This window comes from Triturus cristatus, chromosome 1_1 (genome assembly GCF_964204655.1).
Source record: "Triturus cristatus chromosome 1_1, aTriCri1.1, whole genome shotgun sequence".
Taxonomy (NCBI): domain Eukaryota; kingdom Metazoa; phylum Chordata; class Amphibia; order Caudata; family Salamandridae; genus Triturus; species Triturus cristatus.
Window position 1 is genome coordinate 920,769,954 of NC_140579.1, and position 18,362 is coordinate 920,788,315.

The window sequence follows — 18,362 nt, forward strand, 5'->3', positions numbered from 1 at the left end:
CCAGCTCGAACTGCCAAGCCAGGTCCTCCCTGGACTGGAATAAGTATCCTAGGCCCGGTTTTGTGGTCTCACACCTCTTCAGCCAGGATAGATTGATTCCAGTGGCATGGAAAGCACGGGACTCACGTCTGAGCATACCCGTCCCACTCGGGGTGACAAATGCAAAAACAACAGTTGATGGACAGAATGCAGAACAATGTCATACATTCACCCCAGTACAGAGATCTGGGCCTAAATCCATAGTTCTTTTGCTGACCATGCCATTCCAGTTTGAACCCAGCCATATGCAAATCAGTCTTGACCCTGTGCCTCATGGGAACAGTCCAGCCCGAACTACCAAGCCAGGTCGTCCCTGGACTGGAATAAGCATCCTAGGACCGGTTTCGGGGTTTCACCCCTCTTCATCCAGGATAGCTTGATTCCAGTGGCATAGGAGCACGGGACTCACGTCTGAGCGTACCCGTCCCACTCGGGGTGACGAATGCAAAAACAACAGTTGATGGACAGAATGCAGAACAATGTCATACATTCACCCCAGTACAGAGATCTGGGCCTAAATCCATAGTTTTTTTGCTCACCATGCCATTCCAGTTTGAACCCAGCCATATGCAAATCAGTCTTGACCCTGTGTCTCATGGGAACAGTCCAACCGGAACTGCCAAGTCAGGTCCTCCCTGGACTGGAATAAGCATCCTAGGACCGGTTTCAGGGTTTCACCCCTCTTCAGCCAGGATAGCTTGATTCCAGTGGCATGGAGAGCACGGGACTCACGTGTGAGCATACCCGTCCCACTCGGGGTGACAAATGCAAAAACAACAGTTGATGGACAGAATGCAGAACAATGTCATACATTCACCCCAGTACAGAGATCTGGGCCTAAATCCATCGTTTTTTTGCTCACCATGCCATTCCAGTTTGAACCCAGCCATATGCAAATCAGTCCTGACCCTGTGCCTTATGGCAACAGTCCAGCTCGAACTGCCAAGCCAGGTCCTCCCTGGACTGGAATAAGCATCCTAGGCCCGGTTTCAGGGTTTCACCCCTCTTCAGCCAGGATAGCTTGATTCCAGTGGCATGGAAAGCACGGGACTCACGTCTGAGCATACCCGTCCCACTCGGGGTGACAAATGCAAAAACAACAGTTGATGGACAGAATGCAGAACAATGTCATACATTCACCCCAGTACAGAGATCTGGGCCTAAATCCATCCTTTTTTTGCTCACCATGCCATTCCAGTTTGAACCCAGCCACATGCAAATCAGTCTTGACCCTGTGCCTCATGGGAACAGTCCAGCCCGAACTACCAAGCCAGGTCGTCCCTGGACTGGAATAAGCATCCTAGGACCGGTTTCAGGGTTTCACCCCTCTTCAGCCAGGATAGCTTGATTCCAGTGGCATAGGAGCACGGGACTCACGTCTGAACGTACCCGTCCCACTCGGGGTGACAAATGCAAAAACAACAGTTGATGGACAGAATGCAGAACAATGTCATACATTTACCCCCGTGCAGTGATCTGGGCCTAAATCCATTGTTTTTTTGTTCAACATGCCATTCCAGTTTGAACCCAGCCATATGCAAATCAGTCTTGACCCTGTGCCTCATGGGAACAGTCCAGCCCGAACTGCCAAGCCAGGTCCTCCCTGGACTGGAATAAGCATCCTGGGAACGGTTTCGGGGTTTCACCCCTCTTCAGCCAGGATAGCTTGATTCCAGTGGCATGGAGAGCACGGGACTCACGTCTGAGCATACCCGTCCCACTCGGGGTGACAAATGCAAAAACAACAGTTGATGGACAGAATGCAGAACAATGTCATACATTCACCCCAGTACAGAGATCTGGGCCTAAATCCATCGTTCTTTTGCTCACCATGCCATTCCAGTTTGAACCCAGCCATATGCAAATCAGTTTTGACCCTGTGCCTCATGGGAACAGTCCAGCCCGAACTACCAAGCCAGGTCGTCCCTGGACTGGAATAAACATCCTAGGACCGGTTTCGGGGTTTCACCCCTCTTCAGCCAGGATAGCTTGATTCCAGTGGCCTAGGAGCACGGGACTCACGTCTGAGCTTACCCGTCCCACTCGGGGTGACAAATGCAAAAACAACAGTTGATGGACAGAATGCAGAACAATGTCATACATTCACCCCAATACAGAGATCTGGGCCTAAATGCATAGTTTTTTTGCTCACCATGCCATTCCAGTTTGAACCCAGCCATATGCAAATCAGTCTTGACCCTGTGACTCATGGGAGCAGTCCAGCCCGAACTGCCAAGCCAGGTCCTCCCTGGACTGGAATAAGCATCCTAGGACCGGTTTCGGGGTTTTACCCCTCTTCAGCCAGGATAGCTTGATTCCAGTGGCATGGAGAGCACGGGACTCACGTCAGAGCATACCCGTCCCACTCGGGGTGACAAATACAAAAACAACAGTTTAATGGTCAGAATGCAGAACAATGTCATACATTCACCCCAGTACAGAGATCTGGGCCTAAATCCATCGTTTTTTTGCTCACCATGCCATTCCAGTTTGAACCCAGCCATATGCAAATCAGTCTTGACCCTGTGCCTCATGGGAACAGTCCAGACCTCACTGCCAAGCCAGGTCCTCCCTGGACTGGAATCAGCATCCTAGGACCGGTTTTGGAGTTTCACCCCTCTTCAGCCAGGATAGCTTGATTCCAGTGGCATGGAGAGCACGGGACTCATGTCTGAGCATACCTGTCCCACTCGGGGTGACAAATGCAAAAACAACAGTTGATGGACAGAATGCAGAACAATGTCATACATTCACCCCAGTACAGAGATCTGGGCCTAAATCCATCGTTCTTTTGCTCACGATGCCATTCCAGTTTGAACCCAGCCATATGCAAATCAGTCTTGACCCTGTGCCTCATGGGAACAATCCAGCCCGAACTACCAAGCCAGGTCGTCCCTGGACTGGAATAAGCATCCTAGGACCGGTTTCGGGGTTTCACCCCTCTTCAGCCAGGATAGCTTGATTCCAGTGGCATGGAAAGCACGGGACTCACATCTGAGAATACCCGTCCCACTCGGGGTGGCAAATGCAAAAACAACAGTTGATGGACAGAATGCAGAACAATGTCATACATTCACCCCAGTACAGAGATCTGGGCCTAAATCCATAGTTCTTTTGCTGACCATGCCATTCCAGTTTGAACCCACCCATATGCAAATCAGTCTTGACCCTGTGCCTTATGGGAACACTCCAGCTCGAACTGCCAAGCCATGTCCTCCCTGGACTGGAATAAGTATCCTAGGCCCGGTTTTGGGGTCTCACCCCTCTTCAGCCAGGATAGCTTGATTCCAGTGCATTGGAAAGCACGGGACTCACGTCTGAGCATACCCGTCCCACTCGGGGTGACAAATGCAAAAACAACAGTTGATGGACAGAATGCAGAACAATGTCATACATTCACCCCAGTACAGAGATCTGGGCCTAAATCCATAGTTCTTTTGCTGACCATGCCATTCCAGTTTGAACCCAGCCCTATGCAAAGCAGTCTTGACCCTGTGCCTCATGGGAACAGTCCAGCCCAAACTACCAAGCCAGGTCGTCCCTCGACTGGAATAAGCATCCTAGGACCGGTTTCGGGGTTTCACCCCTCTTCATCCAGGATAGCTTGATTCCAGTGGCATAGGAGCACGGGACTCATGTCTGAGCTTACCCGTCCCACTCGGGGTGACAAATGCAAAAACAACAGTTGATGGACAGAATGCAGAACAAGGTCATACATTCACCCCAATACAGAGATCTGGGCCTAAATGCATAGTTGTTTTGCTCACCATGCCATTCCAGTTTGAACCCAGCCATATGCAAATCAGTCTTGACCCTATGCCTCATGGGAACAGTCCAGCCCGAACTGCCAAGCCAGGTCCTCCCGCGACTGGAATCAGCATCCTAGGACCGGTTTTGGGGTTTCACCCCTCTTCAGCCAGGATAGCTTGATTCCAGTGTCATGGAGAGCACGGGACTAACGTCTGAGCATACCCATCCCACTCGGGGTGACAAATGCAACAACAACAGTTGATGGACAGAATGCAGAACAATGTCATACATTCACCCCAGTACAGAGATCTGGGCCTAAATCCATCGTTTTTTTGCTCACCATGCCATTCCAGTTTGAACCCAGCCATATGCAAATCAGTCCTGACCCTGTGCCTTATGGGAACAGTCCAGCTCGAACTGCCAAGCCAGGTCCTCCCTGGACTGGAATGAGCATCCTAGGCCCGGTTTCGGGGTTTCACCCCTCTTCAGCCAGGATAGCTTGATTCCAGTGGCATGGAAAGCACAGGACTCACGTCTGAGCATACCCGTCCCACTCGGGGTGACAAATGCAAAAACAACAGTTGATGGACAGAATGCAGAACAATGTCATACATTCACCCCAGTACAGAGATCTGGGCCTAAATCCATCGTTTCTTTGCTCACCATGCCATTCCAGTTTGAACCCAGCCATATGCAAATCAGTCCTGACCCTGTGCCTTATGGGAACAGTCCAGCTCGAACTGCCAAGCCAGGTCCTCCTTGGACTGGAGTAAGAATCCTAGTAACGGTTTCGGGGTTTCACCCCTCTTCAGCCAGGATAGCTTGATTCCAGTGGCATGGAGAGAACAGGACTCACGTCTGAGCATACCCGTCCCACTCGGGGTGACAAATGCAAAAACAACAGTTGATGGACAGAATGCAGAACAATGTCATACATTCACCCCAGTACAGAGATCTGGGCCTAAATCCATCGTTTTTTTGCTCACCATGCCATTCCTGTTTGAACCCAGCCATATGCAAATCAGTCCTGACCCTGTGCCTTATGGGAACAGTCCAGCTCGAACTGCCAAGCCAGGTCCTCCCTGGACTGGAATAAGCATCCTTGGCCCGGTTTCGGGGTTTCATCCCTCTTCAGCCAGGATAGCTTGATTCCAGTGGCATGGAAAGCACGGGACTCACGTCTGAGCATACCCGTCCCACTCGGGGTGACAAATGCAAAAACAACAGTTGATGGACAGAATGCCGAACAATGTCATACATTCACCCAAGTACAGAGATCTGGGCCTAAATCCATCGTTTTTTTGCTTACCATGCCATTCCAGTTTGAACCCAGCCATATGCAAATCAGTCTTGACCCTGTGCTTCATGGGAACAGTCCAGCCCGAACTGCCAAGCCAGGTCCTCCCTGGACTGGAGTAAGTATCCTAGGAACGGTTTCGGGGTTTCACCCCTCTTCAGTCAGGATAGCTTGATTCCAGTGGCATGGAGAGCACGGGACTCACGTCTGAGCATACCCTTCCCAATCGGGGTGACAAATGCAAAAACAACAGTTAATGGACAGAATGCAGAACATTGTCATACATTCACCCCAGTACAGAGATCTGGGCCTAAATCCATCCTTGTTTTGCTCACCATGCCATTCCAGTTTGAACCCAGCCATATGCAAATCAGTCTTGACCCTGTGCCTCATGGGAATAGTCCAGCCCGAACTACCAAGCCAGGTCGTCCCTGGACTGGAATAAACATCCTAGGACCGGTTTCGGGGTTTCACCCCTCTTCAGCCAGGATAGCTTGATTCCAGTGGCATAGGAGCACGGGACTCATGTCTGAGCTTACCCGTCCCACTCGGGGTGACAAATGAAAAAACAACAGTTGATGGACAGAATGCAGAACAAGGTCATACATTTACCCCAATACAGAGATCTGGGCCTAAATGCATAGTTATTTTGCTCACCATGCCATTCCAGTTTGAACCCAGCCATATGCAAATCAGTCTTGACCCTGTAACTCATGGGAACAGTCCAGCCCGAACTGCCAAGCCAGGTCCTCCCTGGACTGGAATAAGCATCCAAGGACCGGTTTCTGGGTTTCACCCCTCTTCAGCAAGGATAGCTTGATTCCAGTGGCATGGAGAGCACAGGACTCACGTCTGAGCATACCCATCCCACTCGGGGTGAAAAATGCAAAAACAACAGTTGATGGTCAGAATGCAGAACAATGTCATACATTCACCCCAGTACAGAGATCTGGGCCTAAATCCATCATTTTTTGCTCACCATGCCATTCCAGTTTGATCCCAGCCATATGCAAATCAGTCTTGACCCTGTGCCTCATGGGAACAGTCCAGCCCGCACTGCCAAGCCAGGTCCTCCCTGGACTGGAATAAGCATCCTAGGACCGGTTTCGGGGTTTCACCCCTCTTCAGCCAGGATAGCTTGATTCCAGTGGCATGGAGAGCAGGGGACTCACGTCTGAGCATACCCGTCCCACTCGGGGTGACAAATGCAAAAACAACAGTTGATGGTCAGAATGCAGAACAATGTCATACATTCACCCCAGTACAGAGATCTGGGCCTAAATCCATGTTTTTTTTGCTCACCATGACATTCCAGTTTGAACCCAGCCATATGCAAATCAGTCTTGACCCTGTGCCTCATGGGAACAGTCCAGCCTGAACTGCCAAGCCAGGTCCTCCCTGGACTGGAATAAGCATCCTAGGACTGGTTTCGGGGTTTCACCCCTCTTCAGCCAGGATAGCTTGATTCCAGTGGCATGAAGAGCACGGGACTCACGTCTGAGCATACCCGTCCCACTCGGGGTGACAAATGCAAAAACAACAGTTGATGGACAAAATGCAGAACAATGTCATACATTCACCCCAGTACAGAGATCTGGTCCTAAATCCATCATTTTTTTGCTCACCATGCCATTAGAGTTTGAACCCAGCCACATGCAAATCAGTCTTGACCCTGTGCCTCATGGGAACAGTCCATCCCGAACTGCTAAGCCAGGTCCTCCCTGGACTAGAATAAGCATCCTAAAACCGGTTTTGGGGTTTCACCCCTCTTCAGGCAGGATAGCTTGATTCCAGTGGCATGGAGAGCACGGGACTCACGTCTGAGCATACCCATCCAACTCGGGGTGATAAATGCAAAAACAACAGTTGATGGTCAAAATGCAGAACAATGTCATACATTCACCCCAGTACAGAGATCTGGGCCTAAATCCATTGTTTTCTGCTCACAATGCCATTCCAGTTTGAACCCAGCCATATGCAAATCAGTGTTGACCCTGTGCCTCATGGGAACAGTCCAGCCTGAACTGCCAAGCCAGGTCTTCCCTGGACTGGAATAAGCATCCTATGACCGGTTTCGGTGTTTCACCCCTCTTCAGCCAGGATAGCTTGATTCCAGTGGCATGGAGAGCACGGGACTCACGTCTGAGCATACCCGTCCCACTCGGGGTGACAAATGCAAAAACAACAGTTGATGGACAGAATGCAGAACAATGTCATGCATTCACCCCAGTACAGAGATCTGGGCCTAAATCCATCATTCTTTTGCTCACCATGCCATTCCAGTTTGAACCCAGCCATATGCAAATCAGTCTTGACCCTGTGCCTCATGGGAACAGTCCAGCCCGAACTACCAAGCCAGGTCGTCCCTGGACTGGAATAAACATCCTAGGACCGGTTTCGGGGTTTCACCCCTCTTCAGCCAGGATAGCTTGATTCCAGTGGCATAGGAGCACGGGAATCACGTCTGAGCTTACCCGTCCCACTCGGGGTGACAAATGCAAAAACATCAGTTGATGGACAGAATGCAGAACAATGTCATACATTCACCCCAATACAGAGATCTGGGCCTAAATGCATAGTGTTTTTGCTCACCATGCCATTCCAGTTTGAACCCAGCCATATGCAAATCAGTCTTGACCCTGTGACTCATGGGAACAGTCCAGCCCGAACTGCCAAGCCAGGTCCTCCCTGGACTGAAATAAGCATCCTAGGACCGGTTTCGGGGTTTCACCCCTCTTCAGCCAGGATAGCTGGATTCCAGTGGCATGGAGAGCACGGGACTCACGTCTGAGCATACCCGTCCCACTCGGGGTGACAAATGCAAAAACAACAGTTGATGAACAGAATGCAGAACAATATCATACATTCACCCCAGTACAGAGATCTGGGCCTAAATCCATCGTTCTTTTGCTCACCATGCCATTCCAGTTTGAACTCAGCCATATGCAAATCAGTCTTGACCCTGTGCCTCCTGGGAACAGTCCAGCCCGAACTACCAAGCCAGGTCGTCCCTGGACTGGAATAAGCATCCAAGGACCGGTTTCAGGGTTTCACCCCTCTTCAGCCAGGATAGCTGGATTCCAGTGGCATGGAGAGCACGGGACTCACGTCTGAGCATACCCGTCCCACTCGGGGTGACAAATGCAAAAACAACAGTTGATGGACAAAATGCAGAACAATGTAATACATTCACCCCAGTACAGAGATCTGGTCCTAAATCCATCATTTTTTTGCTCACCATGCCATTAGAGTTTGAACCCAGCCACATGCAAATCAGTCTTGACCCTGTGCCTCATGGGAACAGTCCAGCCTGAACTGCTAAGCCAGGTCCTCCCTGGACTGGAATAAGCATCCTAAAACCGGTTTCGGGGTTTCACCCCTCTTCAGCCAGGATAGCTTGATTGCAGTGGCATAGGAGCACGGGACTCACGTCTGAGCTTACCCATCCCACTCGGGGTGACAAATGCAAAAACAACAGTTGATGGACAGAATGCAGAACAATGTCATACATTCACCCCAATACAGAGATCTGGTCCTAAATGCATAGTTTTTTTGCTCACCATGCCATTCCAGTTTGAACCCAGCCATATGCAAATCAGTCTTGACCCTGTGCCTTATGGGAACAGTCCAGCTCGAACTGCCAAGCCAGGTCCTCCCTGGACTGGAATAAGCATCCTAGGCCCGGTTTCGGGGTCTCACCCCTCTTCAGCCAGGATAGCTTGATTCCAGTGGCATGGAAAGCACGGGACTCACATGTGAGCATACCCGTCCCACTCAGGGTGACAAATACAAAAACAACAGTTGATGGACAGAATGCAGAACAATGTCATACATTCACCCCAGTACAGAGATCTGGGCCTAAATCCATAGTTCTTTTGCTGACCATGCCATTCCAGTTTGAACCCAGCCATATGCAAATCAGTCTTGACCCTGTGCCTCATGGGAACAGTTCAGCCCGAACTACCAAGCCAGGTCGTCCCTGGACTGGAATAAGCATCCTAGGACCGGTTTCGGGGTTTCAACCCTCTTCAGCCAGGATAGCTTGATTCCAGTGGCATAGGAGCACGGGACTCACGTCTGAGCGTACCCGTCCCAGTCGGGGTGACAAATGCAAAAACAACAGTTGATGGACAGAATGCAGAAAAATTTCATACATTCACCCCAGTACAGAGATCTGGGCCTAAATCCATAGTTTTTTTGCTCACCATGCCATTCCAGTTTGAACCCAGCCATATGCAAATCAGTCTTGACCCTGTGTCTCATGGGAACAGTCCAACCCGAACTGCCAAGTCAGGTCCTCCCTGGACTGGAATAAGCATCCTAGGACCGGTTTCAGGGTTTCACCCCTCTTCAGCCTAGATAGCTTGATTCCAGTGGCATGGAGAGCACGGGACTCACGTCTGAGCATACCCGTCCCACTCGGGGTGACAAATGCAAAAACAACAGTTGATGGACAGAATGCAGAACAATGTCATACATTCACCCCAGTACAGAGATCTGGTCCTAAATCCATCATTTTTTTGCTCACCATGCCATTAGAGTTTGAACCCAGCCACATGCAAATCAGTCTTGACCCTGTGCCTCATGGGAACAGTCCAGCCCGAACTGCTAAGCCAGGTCCTCCCTGGACTGGAATAAGCATCCTAAAACCGGTTTCGGGGTTTCACCCCTCTTCAGGCAGGATAGCTTGATTCCAGTGGCATGGAGAGCACGGGACTCACGTCTGAGCATACCCATCCAACTCGGGGTGATAAATGCAAAAACAACAGTTGATGGTCAGAATGCAGAACAATGTCATACATTCACCCCAGTACAGAGATCTGGGCCTAAATCCATCGTTTTCTGCTCACAATGCCATTCCAGTTTGAACCCAGCCATATGCAAATCAGTGTTGACCCTGTGCCTCATGGGAACAGTCCAGCCCGAACTGCCAAGCCAGGTCCTCCCTGGACTGGAATAAGCATCCGATGACCGGTTTCGGTGTTTCACCCCTCTTCAGCCAGGATAGCTTGATTCCAGTGGCATGGAGAGCACGGGACTCACGTCTGAGCATACCCGTCCCACTCGGGGTGACAAATGCAAAAACAGCAGTTGATGGACAGAATGCAGAACAATGTCATACATTCACCCCAGTACAGAGATCTGGGCCTAAATCCATCGTTTCTTTGCTCACCATGCCATTCCAGTTTGAACCCAGCCATATGCAAATCAGTCCTGACCCTGTGCCTTATGGGAACAGTCCAGCTCGAACTGCCAAGCCAGGTCCTCCCTGGACTGGAATAAGCATCCTAGGCCCGGTTTCGGGGTTTCATCCCTCTTCAGCCAGGATAGCTTGATTCCAGTGGCATGGAGAGAACAGGACTCACGTCTGAGCATACCCGTCCCACTCGGGGTGACAAATGCAAAAACAACAGTTGATGGACAGAATGCCGAACAATGTCATACATTCACCCAAGTACAGAGATCTGGGCCTAAATCCATCGTTTTTTTGCTTACCATGCCATTCCAGTTTGAACACAGCCATATGCAAATCAGTCTTGACCCTGTGCCTCATGGGAACAGTCCAGCCCGAACTGCCAAGCCAGGTCCTCCCTGAACTGGAGTAAGTATCCTAGGAACGGTTTCGGGGTTTCACCCCTCTTCAGCCAGGATAGCTTGATTCCAGTGGCATGGAGAGCACAGGACTCACGTCTGAGCATACCCGTCCCAATCGGGGTGACAAATGCAAAAACAACAGTTAATGGACAGAATGCAGAACATTGTCATACATTCACCCCAGTACAGAGATCTGGGCCTAAATCCATCGTTGTTTTGCTCACCATGCCATTCCAGTTTGAACCCAGCCATATGCAAATCAGTCTTGACCCTGTGCCTCATGGGAACAGTCCAGCCCGCACTGCCAAGCCAGGTCCTCCCTGGACTGGAATAAGCATCCTAGGACCGATTTCGGGGTTTCACCCCTCTTCAGCCAGGATAGCTTGATTCCAGTGGCATGGAGAGCAGGGGACTCACGTCTGAGCATACCCGTCCCACTCGGGGTGACAAATGCAAAAACAACAGTTGATGGTCAGAATGCAGAACAATGTCATACATTCACCCCAGTACAGAGATCTGGGCCTAAATCCATGTTTTTTTTGCTCACCATGCCATTCCAGTTTGAACCCAGCCATATGCAAATCAGTCTTGACCCTGTGCCTCATGGGAACAGTCCAGCCCGAACTGCCAAGCCAGGTCCTCCCTGGACTGGAGTAAGTATCCTAGGAACGGTTTCGGGGTTTCACCCCTCTTCAGCCAGGATAGCTTGATTCCAGTGGCATGGAGAGCACGGGACTCACGTCTGAGCATACCCGTCCCAATCGGGGTGACAAATGCAAAAACAACAGTTAATGGACAGAATGCAGAACATTGTCATACATTCACCCCAGTACAGAGATCTGGGCCTAAATCCATCGTTGTTTTGCTCACCATGCCATTCCAGTTTGAACCCAGCCATATGCAAATCAGTCTTGACCCTGTGCCTCATGGGAATAGTCCAGCCCGAACTACCAAGCCAGGTCGTCCCTGGACTGGAATAAACATCCTAGGACCGGTTTCGGGGTTTCACCCCTCTTCAGCCAGGATAGCTTGATTCCAGTGGCATAGGAGCACGGGACTCATGTCTGAGCTTACCCGTCCCACTCGGGGTGACAAATGAAAAAACAACAGTTGATGGACAGAATGCAGAACAAGGTCATACATTCACCCCAATACAGAGATCTGGGCCTAAATGCATAGTTATTTTGCTCACCATGCCATTCCAGTTTGAACCCAGCCATATGCAAATCAGTCTTGACCCTGTAACTCATGGGAACAGTCCAGCCCGAACTGCCAAGCCAGGTCCTCCCTGGACTGGAATAAGCATCCAAGAACCGGTTTCTGGGTTTCACCCCTCTTCAGCAAGGATAGCTAGATTCCAGTGGCATGGAGAGCACGGGACTCACGTCTGAGCATACCCATCCCACTCGGGGTGAAAAATGTAAAAACAACAGTTGATGGTCAGAATGCAGAACAATGTCATACATTCACCCCAGTACAGAGATCTGGGCCTAAATCCATCATTTTTTGCTCACCATGCCATTCCACTTTGAACCCAGCCATATGCAAATCAGTCTTGACCCTGTGCCTCATGGGAACAGTCCAGCCCGCACTGCCAAGCCAGGTCCTCCCTGGACTGGAATAAGCATCCTAGGACCGGTTTCGGGGTTTCACCCCTCTTCAGCCAGGATAGCTTGATTCCAGTGGCATGGAGAGCAGGGGACTCACGTCTGAGCATACCCGTCCCACTCGGGGTGACAAATGCAAAAACAACAGTTGATGGTCAGAATGCAGAACAATGGCATACATTCACCCCAGTACAGAGATCTGGGCCTAAATCCATGTTTTTTTTGCTCACCATGCCATTCCAGTTTGAACCCAGCCATATGCAAATCAGTCTTGACCCTGTGCCTCACAGGAACAGTCCAGCCCGCACTGCCAAGCCAGGTCCTCCCTGGACTGGAATAAGCATCCTAGGACCGGTTTTGGGGTTTTACCCCTCTTCAGCCAGGATAGCTTGATTCTATTGGCATGGAAAGTACGGGACACACGTCTGAGCATACCCGTCCCACTCGGGGTGACAAATGCAAAAACAACAGTTGATGGACAGAATGCAGAACAATGTTATACATTCACCCCAGTACAGAGATCTGGGCCTAAATCCATCGTTGTTTTGCTCACCATGACATTCCAGTTTGAACCCAGCCATATGCAAATCAGTCTTGACCCTGTGCCTCATGGGAACAGTCCAGCCTGAACTGCCAAGCCAGGTCCTCCCTGGACTGGAATAAGCATCCTAGGACCGGTTTCGGGGTTTCACCCCTCTTCAGCCAGGATAGCTTGATTCCAGTGGCATGAAGAGCACGGGACTCACGTCTGAGCATACCCGTCCCACTCGGGGTGACAAATGCAAAAACAACAGTTGATGGACAAAATGCAGAACAATGTCATACATTCACCCCAGTACAGAGATCTGGTCCTAAATCCATCATTTTTTTGCTCACCATGCCATTAGAGTTTGAACCCAGCCACATGCAAATCAGTCTTGACCCTGTGCCTCATGGGAACAGTCCAGCCCGAACTGCTAAGCCAGGTCCTCCCTGGACTGGAATAAGCATCCTAAAACCGGTTTCGGGGTTTCACCCCTCTTCAGGCAGGATAGCTTGATTCCAGTGGCATGGAGAGCACGGGACTCACGTCTGAGCATACCCATCCAACTCAGGGTGATAAATGCAAAAACAACAGTTGATGGTCAGAATGCAGAACAATGTCATACATTCACCCCAGTACAGAGATCTGGGCCTAAATCCATCGTTTTCTGCTCACAATGCCATTCCAGTTTGAACCCAGCCATATGCAAATCAGTGTTGACCCTGTGCCTCATGGGAACAGTCCAGCCCGAACTGCCAAGCCAGGTCCTCCCTGGACTGGAATAAGCATCCTATGACCGGTTTCGGTGTTTCACCCCTCTTCAGCCAGGATAGCTTGATTCCAGTGGCATGGAGAGCACGGGACTCACGTCTGAGCATACCCGTCCCACTCGGGGTGACAAATGCAAAAACAACAGTTGATGGACAGAATGCAGAACAATGTCATACATTCACCCCAGTACAGAGATCTGGGCCTAAATCCATCGTTCTTTTGCTCACCATGCCATTCCAGTTTGAACCCAGCCATATGCAAATCAGTCTTGACCCTGTGCCTCATGGGAACAGTCCAGCCCGAACTACCAAGCCAGGTCGTCCCTGGACTGGAATAAACATCCTAGGACCGGTTTCGGGGTTTCACCCCTCTTCAGCCAGGATAGCTTGATTCCAGTGGCATAGGAGCACGGGAATCACGTCTGAGCTTACCCGTCCCACTCGGGGTGACAAATGCAAAAACATCAGTTGATGGACAGAATGCAGAACAATGTCATACATTCACCCCAATACAGAGATCTGGGCCTAAATGCATAGTGTTTTTGCTCACCATGCCATTCCAGTTTGAACCCAGCCATATGCAAATCAGTCTTGACCCTGTGACTCATGGGAACAGTCCAGCCCGAACTGCCAAGCCAGGTCCTCCCTGGACTGAAATAAGCATCCTAGGACCGGTTTCGGGGTTTCACCCCTCTTCAGCCAGGATAGCTGGATTCCAGTGGCATGGAGAGCACGGGACTCACGTCTGAGCATACCCGTCCCACTCGGGGTGACAAATGCAAAAACAACAGTTGATGAACAGAATGCAGAACAATATCATACATTCACCCCAGTACAGAGATCTGGGCCTAAATCCATCGTTCTTTTGCTCACCATGCCATTCCAGTTTGAACTCAGCCATATGCAAATCAGTCTTGACCCTGTGCCTCCTGGGAACAGTCCAGCCCGAACTACCAAGCCAGGTCGTCCCTGGACTGGAATAAGCATCCAAGGACCGGTTTCAGGGTTTCACCCCTCTTCAGCCAGGATAGCTGGATTCCAGTGGCATGGAGAGCACGGGACTCACGTCTGAGCATACCCGTCCCACTCGGGGTGACAAATGCAAAAACAACAGTTGATGGACAAAATGCAGAACAATGTCATACATTCACCCCAGTACAGAGATCTGGTCCTAAATCCATCATTTTTTTGCTCACCATGCCATTAGAGTTTGAACCCAGCCACATGCAAATCAGTCTTGACCCTGTGCCTCATGGGAACAGTCCAGCCTGAACTGCTAAGCCAGGTCCTCCCTGGACTGGAATAAGCATCCTAAAACCGGTTTCGGGGTTTCACCCCTCTTCAGCCAGGATAGCTTGATTGCAGTGGCATAGGAGCACGGGACTCACGTCTGAGCTTACCCATCCCACTCGGGGAGACAAATGAAAAAACAACAGTTGATGGACAGAATGCAGAACAATGTCATACATTCACCCCAATACAGAGATCTGGTCCTAAATGCATAGTTTTTTTGCTCACCATGCCATTCCAGTTTGAACCCAGCCATATGCAAATCAGTCTTGACCCTGTGCATTATGGGAACAGTCCAGCTCGAACTGCCAAGCCAGGTCCTCCCTGGACTGGAATAAGCATCCTAGGCCCGGTTTCGGGGTCTCACCCCTCTTCAGCCAGGATAGCTTGATTCCAGTGGCATGGAAAGCACGGGACTCACATGTGAGCATACCCGTCCCACTCAGGGTGACAAATACAAAAACAACAGTTGATGGACAGAATGCAGAACAATGTCATACATTCACCCCAGTACAGAGATCTGGGCCTAAATCCATAGTTCTTTTGCTGACCATGCCATTCCAGTTTGAACCCAGCCATATGCAAATCAGTCTTGATCCTGTGCCTCATGGGAACAGTTCAGCCCGAACTACCAAGCCAGGTCGTCCCTGGACTGGAATAAGCCTCCTAGGACCGGTTTCGGGGTTTCAACCCTCTTCAGCCAGGATAGCTTGATTCCAGTGGCATAGGAGCACAGGACTCACGTCTGAGCGTACCCGTCCCAGTCGGGGTGACAAATGCAAAAACAACAGTTGATGGACAGAATGCAGAAAAATGTCATACATTCACCCCAGTACAGAGATCTGGGCCTAAATCCATAGTTTTTTTGCTCACCATGCCATTCCAGTTTGAACCCAGCCATATGCAAATCAGTCTTGACCCTGTGTCTCATGGGAACAGTCCAACCCGAACTGCCAAGTCAGGTCCTCCCTGGACTGGAATAAGCATCCTAGGACCGGTTTCAGGGTTTCACCCCTCTTCAGCCTAGATAGCTTGATTCCAGTGGCATGGAGAGCACGGGACTCACGTTTGAGCATACCCGTCCCACTCGGGGTGACAAATGCAAAAACAACAGTTGATGGACAGAATGCAGAACAATGTCATACATTCACCCCAGTACAGAGATCTGGGCCTAAATCCATCGTTTTTTTGCTCACCATGCCATTCCAGTTTGAACCAAGCCATATGCAAATCAGTCCTGACCCTGTGCCTTATGGGAACAGTCCAGCTCAAACTGCCAAGCCAGGTCCTCCCTGGACTTGAATAAGCATCCTAGGCCCGGTTTCGGGGTTTCACCCCTCTTCAGCCAGGATAACTTGATTCCAGTGGCATGGAAAGCACGGAACTCACGTCTGAGCATACCCGTCCCATACGGGGGTGACAAATGCAAAAACAAGAGTTGATGGACAGAATGCAGAACAATGTCATACATTCACCCCAGTACAGAGATCTGGGCCTAAATCCATCATTTTTTTGCTTACCATGCCATTCCAGTTTGAACCCAGCCATATGCAAATCTGTCTTGACCCTGTGCCTCATGGGAACAGTCCAGCCCGAACTACCAAGCCAGGGCGTCCCTGGACTGGAATAGGCATCCTAGGACCGGTTTCAGGGTTTCACCCCTCTTCAGCCAGGATAGCTTGATTCCAGTGGCATAGGAGCACGGGACTCACGTCTGAGCGTACCCGTCCCACTCGGGGTGACAAATGCAAAAACAACAGTTGATGGACAGAATGCAGAACAATGTCATACATTCACCCTCGTGCAGAGATCTGGGCCTAAAACCATTGTTTTTTTGTTCACCATGCCATTCCAGTTTGAACCCAGCCATATGCAAATCAGTCTTGACCCTGTGTCTCATGGGAACAGTCCAACCCGAACTGCCAAGTCAGGTCCTCCCTGGACTGGAATAAGCATCCTAGGACCGGTTTCAGGGTTTCACCCCTCTTCAGCCTAGATAGCTTGATTCCAGTGGCATGGAGAGCACGGGACTCACGTCTGAGCATACCCGTCCCACTCGGGGTGACAAATGCAAAAACAACAGTTGATGGACAGAATGCAGAACAATGTCATACATTCACCCCAGTACAGAGATCTGGTCCTAAATCCATCATTTTTTTGCTCACCATGCCATTAGAGTTTGAACCCAGCCACATGCAAATCAGTCTTGACCCTGTGCCTCATGGGAACAGTCCAGCCCGAACTGCTAAGCCAGGTCCTCCCTGGACTGGAATAAGCATCCTAAAACCGGTTTCGGGGTTTCACCCCTCTTCAGGCAGGATAGCTTGATTCCAGTGGCATGGAGAGCACGGGACTCACGTCTGAGCATACCCATCCAACTCGGGGTGATAAATGCAAAAACAACAGTTGATGGTCAGAATGCAGAACAATGTCATACATTCACCCCAGTACAGAGATCTGGGCCTAAATCCATCGTTTTATGCTCACAATGCCATTCCAGTTTGAACCCAGCCATATGCAAATCAGTGTTGACCCTGTGCCTCATGGGAACAGTCCAGCCCGAACTGCCAAGCCAGGTCCTCCCTGGACTGGAATAAGCATCCGATGACCGGTTTCGGTGTTTCACCCCTCTTCAGCCAGGATAGCTTGATTCCAGTGGCATGGAGAGCACGGGACTCACGTCTGAGCATACCCGTCCCACTCGGGGTGACAAATGCAAAAACAACAGTTGATGGACAGAATGCAGAACATTGTCATACATTCACCCCAGTACAGAGATCTGGGCCTAAATCCATCGTTTCTTTGCTCACCATGCCATTCCAGTTTGAACCCAGCCATATGCAAATCAGTCCTGACCCTGTGCCTTATGGGAACAGTCCAGCTCGAACTGCCAAGCCAGGTCCTCCTTGGACTGGAGTAAGAATCCTAGTAACGGTTTCGGGGTTTCACCCCTCTTCAGCCAGGATAGCTTGATTCCAGTGGCATGGAGAGAACAGGACTCACGTCTGAGCATACCCGTCCCACTCGGGGTGACAAATGCAAAAACAGCAGTTGATGGACAGAATGCAGAACAATGTCATACATTCACCCCAGTACAGAGATCTGGGCCTAAATCCATCGTTTTTTTGCTCACCATACCATTCCAGTTTGAACCCAGCCATATGCAAATCAGTCCTGACCCTGTGCCTTATGGGAACAGTCCAGCTCGAACTGCCAAGCCAGGTCCTCCCTGGACTGGAATAAGCATCCTAGGCCCGGTTTCGGGGTTTCATCCCTCTTCAGCCAGGATAGCTTGATTCCAGTGGCATGGAAAGCACGGGACTCACGTCTGAGCATACCCGTCCCACTCGGGGTGACAAATGCAAAAACAACAGTTGATGGACAGAATGCCGAACAATGTCATACATTCACCCAAGTACAGAGATCTGGGCCTAAATCCATCGTTTTTTTGCTTACCATGCCATTCCAGTTTGAACACAGCCATATGCAAA